Genomic DNA, 17,022 nt, shown 5'->3' with positions numbered 1-17,022 from the left:
AGCCTGTTCTTTTGCCACTGTTGGCTGCTCACCTCCTCCCTGTGCTGGCTGGGTGCAGAAGCCTGGGAGCTGACCTTGCCTGTGAAGATTGAAATAAAAAGGGCATTGAGTACTTTAGCTTTTTCTGCATCATCTGTCACTAAGTTTCCTCCCCCATTCAGTAAAGGACCCACACTTGCACTGATGCTCCTCTTGTTGCTGACATACTTGTAGAAACCATTCTTGTTACCCTTCACTTCCCTTGCTAGCTGCAACTTCACTTGTCCTTTGGCCTTCCTGATTTCATCCCAGCATGCCTGAGTGATATTCTTATACTCCTCCCTAGTCATTTGTCCAAGTTTCCACTTCTTTAAAGCTTCCTTTTTGTGTTTTAGCTCACTGAAGAGTTTCCTACTAAGCCAATCTTCATACTTGCTAGTCTTCCTGCACATCAGGATAGTTCAATTCTTGTGCCCTCTGTAAGGTTTCTTTAAAATACAACCAGCTCTCTTGGACTTCTTTCCCCCACAGACTGGCCTTCTATGGGATCCTGCCCATCAGTTCCTTGAGTGAGTCAAAGTCTGTTTTTCTGAAGTCCAGGGTCCTTATTCTGCTCCTCTCCTTTCTTCCTTTCCTCAGGATCCTGAACTCAATCATTTCATGGTCGCTACTGCCCAAGTTATCATCCGCTTTCACATTCCTCACCAATTCTTTCCTGTTTGTGAGCAGCAGGTTAAGAAAAGCATGGCCTCTAGTTGGCTTCTCCAACACTTGCACCAGGAAGTTGTCCCCAACACTTTCCAAAAGCTTCCTGGATTGCCTGTGTACTGCTGTATTGTCCTCCCAGCAGATGCTTAATTAAGCCTGTACAATCTGTAAATTAGAATCTCTGTTTTATACCGATTGTGCTTTATGCCCTGTGTTGAGAATGAGTTTGAACTGGTGTGTCAAACAAGTTTTAGTTAAAGCTCCTCCACCACCATTTTTCAGTGCAGAGATGATGATATACATGATGCTGGAGACTGCATGATGCTGGAAGCTGCTGGAGTGTGTTTACAATGGTCACAGTTCCTGAAGGGAAGCCCTTCAGGTAGCAAAACAAGTCAGGCTAGATGTGCAATTCTAATTTTAAACAGAGTGATATACTCAAGAGACTCAAGTTGGGAAACTCATGGGATTCTGGCCCAGAGAGGTGAAGGTTCTGGGTCTGTCACTTGGAAGGGTTGTCATTTGGAAGGCTGACCAGTGACAATAGCAAACTTTTCTTCTGGACTAAGACTTTTGGACTGAGTCTTAACCCATGCTTTCAAAAGTGACTCATGATATTGGGTGACTCAGTTTGAGGTACTAACCCACATTTTGACCATTTTCTGGAGGGACTGAATACCCAAAGTTTCTGCTGACCTTAGAGCTATTAGCACTTTTTACTTCTGAAAAAATCAGGGTTTTTCAAATTGTTCATCCAAGCAAAATAAAAAGGACACTCCATTTAAAAAAAAAAATCAGCATTTCTTGTTGAACCTAAACTTCCATTAAAGTCCTTGGACATTTTAGGTGCGCAAGAATGTCAGCACTGGGCCTTAATTAATAGTAAGGATTTGGCTATTTTACATTACCAACATTTGTTTGGATTGTGTTGAAAGGAAACACGTTTGAATAAAAGTATTTTAATGTCATCCCATAGGACAACAATTAAAATATTCTTGTTTAATGAAATAAGTTTGGTGAACAGCAATTTATTTATAAAACCCCTTTTGTTATACAGGATTTTTAAAGCTCTTTACAGATAACACTAACTCAGTATTTATATTATTTCTTTCTCATTTTATAATGTGCTCAGATCATATGTACAATATGTAGCAACTTTGAGCTGAGCCAAAGGAACCAACCCACGTCAGACTGCATGACTGCTCTAAATACCATGGAGGAATACTCATTGCCATCGAGAGCTGATAGTTATGAGCCTACAAATAGACCCAAAATTTTAAATGAGTCAACAACAATTCAAACTCCCAATGATATTTTATTATGCTGAATATTTAAAAATAAAATATTTAAAAGTTGCATCTAAGTTTAAGAGGTTGTAGGCATCCCAGAGCAATTCCAAATATTAGAACAGAACATAGATCAACTGTTTACATTGTTCCAAACATCTAGGAAATGCCTGAGTAAATGCTTGGGCTAAATAAGCCTGTCTGTAACTTGATGCTGTGCACCTTTACTACTTTTGATAGCCAGTCTAGCTGGTTTAAAGCTACCTCAGCTATGGCTACACATGCTAGAGTCACACCTCCCAACTGCCATGTAGATGTAGCCTCAAGAGTGTCAGCCATTCCATTAAATGGTACTATTCAGTATGAATATGGGGTTGTTTTATTAATAAGGATTTCAGAATTAACTTAATCTGTTTAGTGTCTTGATATAGTTAAATAAATTATGTTTCTTATTTGAGTTTAAATTGATACAGCATGTGTGCTTAATCTATCTGGTTTGTAAACTTGCTAGGAGTTTTGCCGTCGTATACAATTCAGTAAAGAATAGGCATTGCTTATTTCTTACCAATGTAAAACACACAAAATTTGGTCTTGTTCAGTGCTGGTGAATGGTATTATTGTGCAGAGGATCCAAATTCAAGTTCTAAACTCCGTGCTTCATTATCCAGATACACAGGAATTGGTGCTTTATGTTTATAGATACCTCAGCAGCAGCTCCTGGTGTCAAAAGAAAAAGAAGACTGTAAACTGAATGTGTCTACTAGGCTCACAGCACAGGATAAAAAGTCCTGGTTCTACTGCTTAGAGGACAGTATTCTGCCCTATTGGCTTTGGAGGACACTGGAGGGAGGGAAAACAATGAAAACACTAACTCATAATTCATCTGGTTGGACTCTTGTACTCAAACTGTCTAGGCACTGGATATAGTTCGAGCCAAAATTAGACTATAAAGAAAGACACTACTGTGATGGATAAAGCCAGATGGTAGTGTGGGGAACTGGTCTTTACTAATATGTTGGGTTGGAGCCTGAGCACAGCAAACCAGAAAACTTCCATTAACTTCAAGCAATTTGAGGGTCTTAGTCTGAAATATTCCCAATGCATTTATGGTACATGGCAAATCTCACTAATCAATTTAAAAGTTATAGTATCACAACTTGAAATATCACTGTACACGTCCAAAAGTACTGGCTGCTATCATATGATGAGGCCTCTAACATTTTTATAACACTGGGCAGGAAATTCAGCTACAATATAAACTTCTACATTAAGTCACCACCTCACATTCTTCAGTGTTGCATGTGTGAACATGAAAGACCACTGGTGCGTTTTAAACTGAATAATATTTCATTATACATTGTATGTAAAATTAAAGACAGTGGAATCAAGTCTCCCATTTTACAATGAACATGCTTTCAGTACAGGAGAGAACTGGGTGGAACACAGCAGACTTGAAAAGGCTTTGCTCTTTGGAATGGGATTCAAAACCATTTTGCAGTTCTAAATCAAATTACAGTACCTGTACTGTAGCAGCCCAGTTCATATAATGAAATCTAGTATGTGTTAGAATTCAATGTGCTCTATCAATTCAGAAGAATCAAAGATTATAGTGAATACTGAATTTCCATTGTTTGTATTCTTTTTGGGATTTTGTTACATTAGAGCTATAAATGCCTTTCCAGTTCAGTCTACAAATGTAAACATTTCACCAACACGGCTACCAAATACACCCCTGAAACATTTCACCTGGCACTTAGAAATCGATAGATAGACTGTCAGCAAAGGTCACACTGTCATATACTATGTGGTCTTGAATCATCTTATGATGGTTGGAGACAGTGGAGGAAAGCGAATGGGGACAAGACAGGAGAAATCCTAAAAGAGTTCATGTACTGAAGGGGACCCTCAGACAGAGAAAAAAGAAAATATTAAATAACTGCATAGTAGAGATGGATATAGACAAATGCCTGATGAACCACACTGAGTTTTCTAACATGGAGGATCAGTATTGTCATAATATAACTGAGGTTTCTGCATACAAGTTTGCCCAGAAAAGTTTGAAAAAAGCAGAGAAGGAATCAGTAGTTTCTATGCTAATCTGTTCTACTGTTTAAACCTTGCCTTAACTTGGGGAACTGAGCATAGCCAAAGTTTCTTACTTCTCCCCTTGGAGCAATAGACTGTTAAAGGGGGGCACACATCTCCCTTCAGAAAAGAGAAATAAGCAGGAATTTCCCCCCGGGATACTACTTCTTCCCCATCAGATGCTGCTACAGTACCCGTTGGCAAGAAATGCTAGAGTTTGAAGAACTCCTCAGCCAAGGATGAGGTGCACTAGTTGTTCAAATTTAGAGTCTTCACCTCTAACTTTACTACATCAACGAAAAAAGGTGATTCAATCTTCCTCTGCTTTTACATTAAGGCCTGGATAGAACTGGTTAAAAACAAAAATCACATTATTTGTTTCTTTTGAAATTTTCCAACATTTAAAGGGAAAAAATCAACTCCACAGCAAACCAATTTAAGAATCTTATTCATGTCTTGCACTATTAAAAAAGCCAAGCTCTAAAAGACCAGTTAACCAAGGGAGACACCATTTTGGAAGGAACAATTCCCTGCTCAAACGTCAGCCACGTTTAGCTAACAGTTCAGAGATAGGTTATCTGGAAAGGAGGCTCAGAACTTGTATTAATGCAGTAGGCCCCCAACTCGAGCTGTGTCTGTTCAGGCTTCTAAAAACAGTTTATCCTGGGCATGCTCAGTGCCTTCTTGGCATGGTCACTCCCATACTAGTAACTTGATACCAACCCTGAGAGTCACAATAATGTAAGGCAAGCACAGAGAAATAGGACATCCTTAGACAATCCCTCAAGGAGTTAAAGCAGCAGTATGATACTTTGCTGACTTAAGATTAGGCTACACCAGCAAGAGTAATGTGTAAGGATACCTGTGCAACAATCAACAATAGTATAAAAAAGCAGATGGGACTCAAATACTTAACTTAAAATCAGCTCTGAAAATGGATTTTACAAATGGCAGGTTCATACACAACAAATCTGCTTTTGGAGTTACTGCAATGCACTAGTTTGACTTCAGTTATCACTATACATCTAAAACAGGTGTGGGAGAGGGAGCCAGAACTTACTCACTTTAACATCATCAACAAAATTATTAACTAATTCCAATTACTGGGCTAAATTCTGCTCTTATTTATTTCTGTGCTACTGAACAGCAAATACTACGGTTGCAAAATGTGTTATGTGAGGGCAAACTTTGGCATGGTAGACATACATAATCTTTATTATTTGTTATATACAAGCCAGAAGGGACACAGCTTGAGTTTCAGATGCAAGGGTGAATTTGCAGGGTATGCAGTTAGGTATGGGAGGAATTTTTACCTTTAAGCTGAGCATGTTTAATGTGAAGTCAAAGACACAGACATGGCACACCACAATGCTATTTTTTTTAAACCAAGCAAGTCTGCTCCACTAGCCTTCACATCTTTATGATATCCTACATATTTATTGTTCCCTCTGGATTTTTCTTTTTGTGTGCACTTCTTGAATAGAAAATTCTGCAGTCATAATATGGAGTTGCCTCTCACAGAAGAAACTGCTGTCACAGTCTCTTCTCACTATGCTTATATACATTTCTTAAGAATTGTAACATTAGCTAACTTCTGTTTGCATTGAAGTATTCTTACATGCTTCTTCCCAGCCATCACCACCACAATAAATGGCAAATTTCCTTCAATGAATTTGCCTGTTTTCAGAAAATTTTAAGTACAACCTGTTTAGTATGCTCACAAAAAGCAGTTGTTTCAATATTGCATGATGGTCTTTCGTGTTACGGTTTTGCTGTGCTAATATTGGCTTAGTTTAAACAGTAAGTGCTATGACTACTGTGAGCATATCATAGCTAACATTTTGCCATTTTTTAAAATTAGGCATTACAGAGGGATATTAGATACTATATATGATAAATCATTACATTATCGTTTGTTTGAAAGACAATGGGATGGAGAGGAAGACAATCTTGAAAGTGAGTCTCGAGACAGATGTTAGATAGTAACTTGAACAAATGGGTGCAGGCCTACATTAGTGAGCCATGTTTGCAAACAGCTGGAGGATAAAGGAAAATATTAAATGTACTTTCAAATACAAACCAGAATAGTCCATTTAATTTAAGACAGTATGCAGCTGCTCATGACACACTTGAGTTAGATCCAGTTTTAATATCTTTTATTAAATTTTTGTTCCTTTGATGCCATCCTTTGTATAATAACATCCAAGGAAATCCTGCTGAGGAGAAGCAGAGTCAGGTCCTGAATACCCACAATTACATTTAAATCAATGGCAGCAGTTGGGTTGCCATATAGTTCACACCAGGAAGAGAGGAGTAAAATAGGGAAGATAATAGATTGCTTCTACAGCATATTAAATTACATTGCAACTTGCACTTTGAATAGGTGACTGGAGTCAAATGACAGCTGTAAAACTTTAATCTGCTGGTAAATGCTGGGTTTAAAAAAAATAGAAAACAAAGCTTCAGGACTAATTGTTTGGGCTAATTGTAAATTCATCTCTGGTACAAAAAGTGTATGTTTATATCTTTGCAAGCTGAGATGTTGCTGGCTGCATCTGAAACCAAATCACATCATTTACTAAAGGAAATGTCTTAGAGTAATTAGGAAACCAAAAGTAACAACTACACACATATGATACTTGAGTGACACCATTTCTAGCATTAAGTCTAGTTGTTAGCTTTAAGAAAACTTAGAATTAGAAGAATTATCTTACAGTTATAAGACATGGAGCCACTACAGGCCCTGGACCACTACCGTCTAATTTTCACAGGTCTGCATTACCAAAGGTGGTGAAAGAGTTGAAAATATTGGAACAAATTCTGCTCTCTTAGCAATGGAAGATTCTGAGTATCTGTTTTGGGTTCAAAGACAGATGCCATTATTTTCTGTGGTTCATTCTAGAAGATAGGTTTGATGTATAAAACCAGGGAATTTTTTTGGTTTGTTCTTGTAAAACTTATCAGAATTTTCACAGGACAGCTAGGGACAGACATTCAAAAAGCCTGAGCCTGAATTGATTCAATCTTTGCAAGTTAGCCTAACCTCTGGAGGGACATTACCAGCTGACCTGTTGATTAGCTCCAAAAACCCCTAAGTGGCTTTGTCATATCTGCCTTTGTCCTGTCCCAGTGAAATTGGAGACACACACACACAAACACTTCTCAGCATTAGCTAGCATACCACATGCCTAGGGTCTGTGTGGCTGGGGTCCATGCTGTGAGAGATAGGAGGGAGTCTATGGGGGCAAATCTCAAGGAATTAGGAGCACAAGTGACTTTCTCCTCAATACTCCTAGTTAGAGTCCATGGTTATTAGAGGGAGGAGTGCATCAAGGAAATCAACTGAAGGCTTCAGAGATGGTGTTGCCATGTTGGTTTTGGATTCCTCGACCTTGGCATGGAATTCAACGGCACTGGTCTACATGCTTGAGAAGGTATTCACCTCACAGGCAGAGGGAAGAAGCTCTTCTCTACAAGAATCACCGACTTGCTGAGGAAGGCTTTAAACCAGGCATGTCTGGGGGAGAGAGGGTAGACTACACTGCTGTACCCAGATCCTCTGGCCAAGGTGACCCAAGGGAGGACTTTCAAGTAAGGGTCATTCAAATGAGTTCCAGTGCCCTGAGGCTTGAAATGAGAGAGAAAATCTGAGGTAAATAGGGGTGAACTCAGGTGTCTTTATGGGAACACCAGAAGCATGGGCATCTATGGCAGGGCCACCTCTGGGCATACCGAAAGCACAAACATGAGCCCCACTGCAGCCGGTGCTAGCACGTATGTCGGAAATCATGGAGCATCTGGCTCCAGAGTGGCCATGCTTTGTGCGTGCGTGCCAATACTGATTCATGAGCTCAGCTTCTTCAAGAAATGTAAAGGCATACCAGAACAACCACAGCCTGGAATCAAGAGTAGTTTCCCGGCAATGGCCAGAATGCTGGAGGGAAAATACATGCCCCAGAAAGGGCGATTGGTGGCAACCTTGCCAGAGAGGCCGACACTGAGGAGTGACTCTGAAGAGTCATACAACTCACCTGAATAAGGCCGATGGGACTCAAGTGGCAGTGAATCTGTTTGGAGTTCCACTGGACCTGAAAGAAAAGAAGAAACCAGACAGTGGTAAAGAAAACTGTAAGTGAAAAGCAGGAGTTGTGGCAGCCACTTCTCCTGTTTTCCTTATTGAGGGACTGCTTTGAGTTGGACTGTGTCTTGCAGTAGGACACATTATTAAAAGCAAAAGAACCTCTGGCATTGCCAAAGTGGAATAATGAAGGTCAGAGAAGGCACCTTTAATGTTAAACATCCGTGAACCAACGGGTTGGTGCTAGGCGGTGTGTAGGGGAAGTGGAGCCCCATAGTCACATGTCAAGAGCTGGGATGACCACATACCACTGAACTGGACATTAACATCCCTTAAAAAATTAACAGTCATCAAAGTTGTGGCAGGCAAGAAATTTCAGTGGTCCTGGTAGTTCCGCCTGAGGACAAGCTGTTGAACCATAAGGCATAAGACAGCCCTGCCTATATTGAGAAACCTAGGTGAGGAGCCAAAGATAGACACAGAAAATTACAGCAACAAACAGAATGAACTGGCACTCCTTCTGGCAGAGGAGGAATTTGATTTCACTGCACTGATGGAGACCTGGTGGGATGATACATTTGACTGGGCAGTGGACAATGAGGGCTATAGGCTCTATAGGAAGAGTTGCATTGGGAAGAAGAGGGGAGGTGTGGCCCTCTATGGGAAAGAGTGGTACCCCTCCCTGCAGGTTCCATTTGAGTTCAGGGAGAGGTCCCTTAAGACTCTCTGAGTCAAGATGCAAGGGGGCTCAGGAAAGGAGGACCTGATGGTAGGAGTATACTATAGGCCTCCAAACCAAGAAGAGGAGAGTGATCAGCAGTTCTCCAGGGAACTGACTGAGGCAGCCAGCACTAAAGACCTGATTGTCATGGGTGACTTCAACTACCCTCACATCTGTTGGGAAGCCAGCTCCATCAGGTCAACCAACTTCCTGGCAGCTACTGATGACCTGTTCTTGACACAGGCTGTGGAAGGACTGACTAGGAGTAAAGCCACTCTGGACCAAAGGAGAAGACATAGACATAGGAGAAGATTGGAGGTACTCTGGGTGACAGTGACCATGACCTGATTAGGTTCACCATCCTCCAAAAGTCTGGGAATTCAGCCAGTAGAACAGAAGTCCTAAACTTTAGAAGGGCAGACTTTGGTAAACTTAGGAGTCTAGTTAGAAAGGCCCTCTGTGACCAGCAACTGAACAATTTGGGAGCTCAGGATCGGTGGATCTTCCTTAAGGGGGCAATTCTCACTGTTAAAAAGAGGCCATCCCCACGTGGTCAAAACATGGGAAAGGGACCAAGCTGCTCACTTGGCTCAACAGGGATATCAAGGAACTTTTGAAAAAGAAAAAAGAAGCATATAAGCAATGGAAAAATGGTTCAGCATCCAGAGAGAAGTACAATCATACAGCCAGGGTCTGCAGGTATGAGACACAGAAAGCCAAGGCAGGCATGGAGATCAAGCTGGCAACCAAAATAAAGGACAACAAAAAGTCCTTCTATAGGTACATAGGGAGCAAGAAAAATCAAGCTCCACTGTGGGACCCTGACTGAATTTGGGGTGGTGGAGAGGACAGGCTACAGTTGATCCCCATGAAAAGGCAGAGCTCCTAAATACTTACTTCACATCAGTGTTCCTGAAATCAGACAGGAGTTGCTCACCTGTCTAGAGGTCCAGGGAATATGGGGAAGATAACAGTCCACATAAAATTAGTCCCCAACAGGTGAAGGTACTCTTAGAACATTTAGACATGTTCAAGTTTACTGGGCTAGATAACCTTCATCCGAGAGTCCTGAAAGAACTAGCTGAGCTCATAGCAGGGCCTCTGGCAAAGCTGTTCCAAGAGTCATGGAACTCGGGAGTGGTCCTGAACAACTGGAAGAGGGCTACTGTGGTACCCATCTTTAAGAAAGGGAAGAGGGACGACCCTGCAAACTACAGATCAGTCAGTCTAACCTCAGTCCTGGGAAAAATCTTTGAAAAAATTGTCAAGGAGGCCATCATCCATAAGCTTGTAACTGGTGGAGTATTAAGAAGCAACCAGCATAGCTTTGTTGAGGGTAGGTCATACCTAAAAAACCTGGTGTCCTTTTACAACCAGTTAACTAACCAGCCGGACAAGGGATATGAAGTTGACATCATTTACCTAGACTTTAGCAAGGCCATTGATACTGTTTCCCATGAGATCTTTTCAATTAAGCTTGTGGCAGGGCACTGTTGGTGCCTGCCACTTTAAGGGCTGAGCCAAACAACCAGCAGGTGCTTGATTGCAGTGGCCATTTTAGATCTCTGGCCACCTCTATAAACAGAGCAGTTTGCTGCTGGCAGGCAGGCAGAAATATCACCTGGCTGAAAGGCTGTTACAGAAACACCTTGGAGGTAAAGGCAGGAGCTTAAGGGGATGGTTTGGAGGGTTCTGGTCCTGGGCATGACCAAAACTTCACCCTGCTGGGAGTGGGTGACCTGGTGGGGTTCCCAGTGGTATGGGAGCCCCCAGGAAATACCAGGCCAGTTACTACCCTGGTGAAAGGCCAGTCAGGGTGCCTTAACCTCTAGCCCCCACAACTCTGGGTACAAGGGGGCCAGGCACAGCTGTGGCCACCTGAGCCCAAAGAGGGTGCAAGACCCAGATGGGGCCAGGCACGGCTACAGCCACCGAAGGCCCCACCGGGGAGGGAAGCCCCATGGCCCCAGTGAGGGGGGTGGAGATGTGGAGCCTCAGTGAGGCAGTGGAGATGAGGAACCTCAGTGAGGGAGTGGCCCCAGTGAGGGGGAGGAGATCGGGAGCCTCAGTGAGGGGGGAACCAGAGGGCTGGGAGCCTGTGTGTGTGAGTTTGTATAGAGTTGGCCCAGGAGAGGCCAGGGCAAGCTTAGCCCCGGTCGGGTAATTGGCTGGCCACTACCCAGGTAAGGGTCACGGGAGAGGCCCAAAGGATAGTATGTCTGCCACCCAAGGTGTGAGCTACATAAAGCCTATGGCTAAAGAGGCCCACTCCGAGAGGGAGCAAGGCGGTACATGTTGATGTGTGAAAGGTACTCTGTGAGAGGGGGAGGAGTGTGAGAGGTCCTAGTGAGAGGAAGGCAGTATGAATGTGTGTGTGTCTGAGGCCTGACACCGAGGTTAAGCTTGGTCCAGCTGTAGGCTGGGAGCATTGTCACCTGGATACCATCTACGAGGCTTGGGCTGAGGTGTAGGAGAAGAATGGAGCCACACATAGTACCCCCTAGCATTGGGGCAAGAATGGGCAGCCTCCTGCCTAATTAACAACATAATTATATATCATCAAGGCATGGCAGGTGAGGAGGCGAGTGGTTGGCCCAGAAACAGGTGGGCTGGCCAATGCCAGACTGGCCCCGGGAAAACCCCCTGTTACAAAGCTGAAGGGTACTGGCCTAGACCAGTCTATAGTGAGGTAGGTTGACAATTGGCTCAGAGGCCAATCCCAGGAAGTTGTAATTGATGGGATGGCTGTCTCCAGCGGTGTCCCCCAGGGATCAGTGCTTGGGTTCATGCTCTTTAACATCTTTATCAATGACTTGGATGAGGGGGTAGAAAGTGCAAGGATTAAGTTTGCAGATGATACGTGGAGAAATGCAGGCACATCTGAGAATAGGGTCCTATGGGCTGAATGCAATCAGATGAGGTTCAATGGGGACAAGTGGCAGGTCCTCCATCAGGGTAGGAAGAACTTTCACCACAACTATATGATGGGTGGTGGTCCAGTAGCTGGGACTGCATCTGAAAGGGACCTGGGGGTGACAGTCGACCAGAAAATGAACATGAGCCAACAGTGCTATTAAGTCACCAGCAGGGCAAATAGAACTCTGGCCTGTATCAGCTGATGTGTTGCAAACAGATCCGGAGAGGTGCTCCTCCCCCTCTATTAGGTAATGTGTCCAGTTCTGGGCATCACACTTCAGGAAGGATGTGGATAAGCTCAAAAGGGTACAGAGAAGAGCCACCCTTATGACTAGGGGCCTGGAGGATAGGCCCTATGAAGAGAGACTCCAGGAACTGGGTTTGTTCAGTTTGAGCAAGAGAATACAAAGATGACTTGATAGCCACCTACAAGTATGTTAAAGATGAACACCAAGATCTAGGGGAGCAACTCTTCAGAAAGGCACCCCCAAGGAGGACAAGGACCAATGGGCACAAGCTAAGTGAGGAAAAATTGAGGTTGGACATTAAGAAAAACTTATTTTCCATAAAAGTATCTAGAATCTGGAACACGCTCCCAGCAGTGGTAGTCACTGTCCTTGGAGGTGTTCAAGAGAAGGCTGGACAAGCACCTTATTGTATTTGTTTGAGCCTTATAACTTCCTTTCTATAGCAGGGGATTGGACTTGATGATCTTACAGGTCCCTTCTGCTCCTTTGATTCTATGATTCTATGAGGGAGGAGGGAATCCCTGCTTTAGCAGCAAGTGGCCAGGCGGGGAGGGGGTGGCGCAGGGGGACGCCAGGCAGTACCTGCAGTGTTGGCCAGAGCTCTAACTCTAGAATGAAAGAAAAGAATAACAGATACCTTTAAAGAAGGGGTCAGAGGTAAAAAATAATTTTTAAGGTACTTGTTTACTTCAGATGTTATTTTAAATGGAACAACTAGGTATCACTTTTTACACAGCCTTGATAAACTGTATAAACATTCTAATTAATGAAAAGTTAATTTTGTCCTGTTTCTGAGCAAGAATATGAACACTAGATCCTTGTAGCAAGGTCCCTTACTGTCAAGGCTTTATTATTTCTGCAAGATATTTTACAGTACATTTACTTGTAAAGTTGTAAAACACCCACACAGACATCAAAACACAGGATGTAGTTTCCTGGGAGATTGTTTGTTTACTTGTTTGGTAATTTGTGAGATTCCTTAACTTCCAGCAGATCTGTCATTTTAGCTAAGATCACACCCCTTTGGTGCCTTAAGTTCTCTTGTACTTGAAGTTATCAAGGAACTATCCCAATATAGTTCTTCAAAACACAAATCTAGCAATCTGGCATGGGGTTTTCCCTGATGAGTCAGAGGTGTCCCTATTGGGCTCAGCAATTCATCTTATGGTGTTGCTACAGGACCATACATGGAGTGATTCCTTCGATTCACACTAGAAGTCTCAGACTAGTCCCCAGACACATACAAAGTCCCTCAAAGTCCTTCAAAGTCTCCCCTCGAATGTCATTTTAGCTAGAAAAAACCCTAATTAAAGGTTTCTACTCCTACCCATCGCTAAAAGTAGTTTGTGCCAGCCTTTCCCCATTAACTGATACAGAACTATTCTGACACTACATCTATAAAAGACTCCTTAGGCATCTCTCTGTCTTGTTCCTTTTTTGGGATATGAAACTTAGGCTGTCATCATGTGATGCTGTCACTTAACACAACCACTAACACAAACATAAAAATGCACAGGTGTCGCTGAGAATATAGAGGGTTAATCTACTCTGCCTGTGGTTCTTTTATTTGTGAAAACTTGTAAGGTTTTTACTATATAGGGAATCTTTCATCTATGCCAGGGGTGGGCAAAATACGGCCTGTGGGCTGGACCCAGCTCGTGAGGCCATTCTAACTGGCACGCAGGGCCCCTAAAAAATGTAGAAAATTAGTATTTATCTGCCCTTGGTTCCTGTCAAAAATGACAGGAAACAAGGGGAGTAGGACCCAGGGGAAGCCCGGTGGGCTCCCACAACAGCAGGGCCTGCCTGGCCTTGCAACCCCCAGCCAGAAGCCCCAGCCCGGGGCTTCTGGCCTGGGAGCACGTGGCTGCCCTGGTGGCACAGGAACCTCAGGTAACTGGGGGCAGGGAGAAAGGCAGGGAGGCTGTGATCACCTGCAGCAGAGAGCACCGGCCATGGGGCAGGAGAGGGGCCACTGTTCCCCCCCGCACTCAACTTTTCCCTGGGCTCTTTCCCTGCTCCTTCGTGGCACAGAGGAAAGTGGCCCCTTGCCTGCCCCATGGCCAGCGCTCCCTGCTGCAGGTGCTCACAGCCCCCATGTGGCTGTCCAGAGCAGGCATAGGCAGCCCCACGTGGGCTGTGAGTGGCTGCAGAGTGGAGTGCCAGGCATGGGGTGGGGGATGGCTGCTTCCCTCCCCGCTCTCAGCACCACCTTGTAACCCATCCCCGTGGCCAGCCTGGGCCCTGCGCCGGCTCCAGGCTCACCTGCCGGGGCTGCGTGTGGCAACAGCAGCTGTGGCCCCCCCACTTGATGCGGTGGGCAGTATTTGCCACTGCTGCTTGTGGGTTGCCCAGCATGCAAGCTCCGGGGCAGGTTACAAGCTGGTGCTGAGCATGGGGAAAAGCAGCCCCTTGCTCGCCCCATGGCTGGTGCCCTGCACTGTAGCCACTTCTAGGCTACGTGGGGCTGCCTGTGCTGCTCCAGACAGCCCTGTGTGGGCTGCAAGTGCCTGCAGTAGGGAGTGCCAGCCATGGGGCAGGCAAGGTGCCACTTTTCCCCTTACTCAGCACCAGCTTCTTCCCTGCCAGCAAGCAGGGGGTCAGGGCTGTGTGCTGCCCCCCGCCTGTACCGTGAGGCTGGGGGGTACTGGGTTTGAGTGGGTGGGGAGCCAGCCCACACCAATGTCCCAGGGCCAGTGCTGCCAGGGCCCAGAGCAGGGTGGCAGGAGCACAGGGTCCCAGCTGGCAAGCTCTCTATGGACCCGGGCTAGCTCCACCCTCTCCCTGCTGGTGTAGCCCAGCCCAGCTCCCCAGACCCCTGCCGGCCCGTGCCCTGCTTTGGGCCTCACTGGTGCTGGCCCTGGGACATTGGTCCCAAGACATTGGGACATTGGTCCCAAGATCGTGACCAGTGAGTGGGGCACCTGTCAAGGGGCGGGGCTACCCGTGCAGCCCTTGACAGCCGGCCAAGACTGGGTAAGCGGCACTCCACCTGAAATATTTGCCCTTCCGCTGATGTATGCCCTCTTATGGAATCAACTGTCTGAAGCATAGCCAAAGCCCCCAACTATAGTTAAATTTCTTGTAGGTCCTGACTATGCTAAAGAAATACAGCCTGTTAAGTCTTGTTTGGATCCAATAGATGTTTGGTAAATGAGGGTCACTTCTCTCCCATCTTTCAGGCAGTGTGACCACAGTATATTTATTACCCTCTTCTGCCATTTCATCTGGTGGCAAAGAAAAAGAAAAGAAGAGATACAGGCTGCTTGTACACGCAACAGGGGTTTAATTTTGTTTAGTTCTCCCTAAATTGAAATAGTAGGTTTTTAAAAACAACACTTCAGTTTAGGGAGAATTAAACTGAACTAAACACACATGGTATGTACACAAGGGCTGGGGCCCAATTCTTACCTGCCTCTTTTGCAGGAGGGTCGGGGGGTGGGGCCAAGCTCCTGACAGGCCAAGCAGTCCCTAAGCTGCGTGGGGGCCCTCCAGGAGGCACCCGCCTGCTGGCACCCAGCCTGGGTGGTCCCAGCAGGCACCAAAGCCATGGAGGGAAACATCGGCACCCAGCAGCTGCAGAGGGAAGCACCAGGCCCCCACACAGCTCAGGCAGGCAGGCAGGCTCCAGGGAGTCAAAAAAAAAAGATCAGGCTTGTCGCTTTTTTTTTTCCTTCAGTGGAGCCTGCCTGCACGGGATGCTGCCAGGTCCCACAGCCCCTGAGCTGCACAGGGCCTGCCAAACCCTGAGCATGTCAGTTTCCAGTGCCCTGTGTACTGTTGCACTTTGTGAGGTAGCAAACTAAAACATCTCAGAGGTGTTTTATCTTGCTACATACCAAAGTCATTTAAAGAAGAATATGCTGCCAAAAGTACAAACAGCAACGCCATTAAAGTGGTGCAAAAGGGCATTTAAGCCACTTTAAAGGCCAATTTTGCGGCGTGTACAAAGGCCCACAGATATCAGTTGCAGCCCCCAAAGTGCTGCTAGGTGCAACAGTGCACATAAAGCACATCTCTCCACATGTAGCTGTCCACTGAAAAACATACTACTCATCAGAGGTCCAACAGACACCAAGCAAGTGTCAACCAGGAGGAGAGCCAGGTGTAGGGAAATTAAGGGGCAGAATCTGCTACCCTGAGTCGTGAAGCACTTCAGTAGAACATAGTAGAACATGCAGTTCAACAAGGACAAGTAGTTTGTGCCAGCCTTTCCCCATTAACTGATACAGAACTATTCTGACACTACATCTATAAAAGACTCCTTAGGCATCTCTCTGTCTTGTACTGCACCTGGGGAGAGGGAACCAGCATAATGGTTATAGGTTAGGGGCTGGCCCTCTCAGCAACACAGAAGCAGAGAGAGATCTTGGAGTCAGGATTGACTCCAGGGTGAATATGAGTCGCCAGTGCGACGAAGCAATAGGCAGAACCAACCGCACCCTATCCTGCATCAACAGGGGCATCACTAACAGGTCCAGAGAGGTCTTGCTCCCCCTCTATGTGTCACTGGTCAGGCCGCAGCTGGAGTACTGTGTCCAGTTCTGGGCGCCACACTTCAATAAGGACACAGAGAACCTGGAGAGGGTCAGATGTTGGGCAAGTCAGATGCAACTACCGTGATGCCTCTTCTGGGCATGTACTGGGCTTGGCCCAGGGGTGCATGAGTTTAATGCAAAGCTCTGTTTGGGGGTTTGGGATTTTTGTTTGATTGTTTTTTTTAAACATCTGTGAGCACCCTAAGATAACACTAGGCCTTTCTAGCTCATGTAAATGAAATTAGTGTACTGAGGAACAATCAGAATGAACAAGCAGAGAAACAGCCAGAAAGAAAAGAAAAAAACAGTCACCTAGCCTGTAATTGGAATAGCACTTCTTCTCTAGGGAAAAAAACAGAAACATTACATGGGAAATGTTGCATCTTTTACAAAGGAGTAATTGAAGTAGATTTTAGTCCTATTGTATAATGGCAGATTTCTAAATACGTCTTTACTTGGGTAT

This window comes from Crocodylus porosus, unplaced genomic scaffold, assembly GCF_001723895.1.
Source record: "Crocodylus porosus isolate Cpor-Errol unplaced genomic scaffold, CroPor_comp1, whole genome shotgun sequence".
NCBI lineage: Eukaryota > Metazoa > Chordata > Crocodylia > Crocodylidae > Crocodylus > Crocodylus porosus.
Note: the sequence above shows the minus strand (reverse complement) of the source record.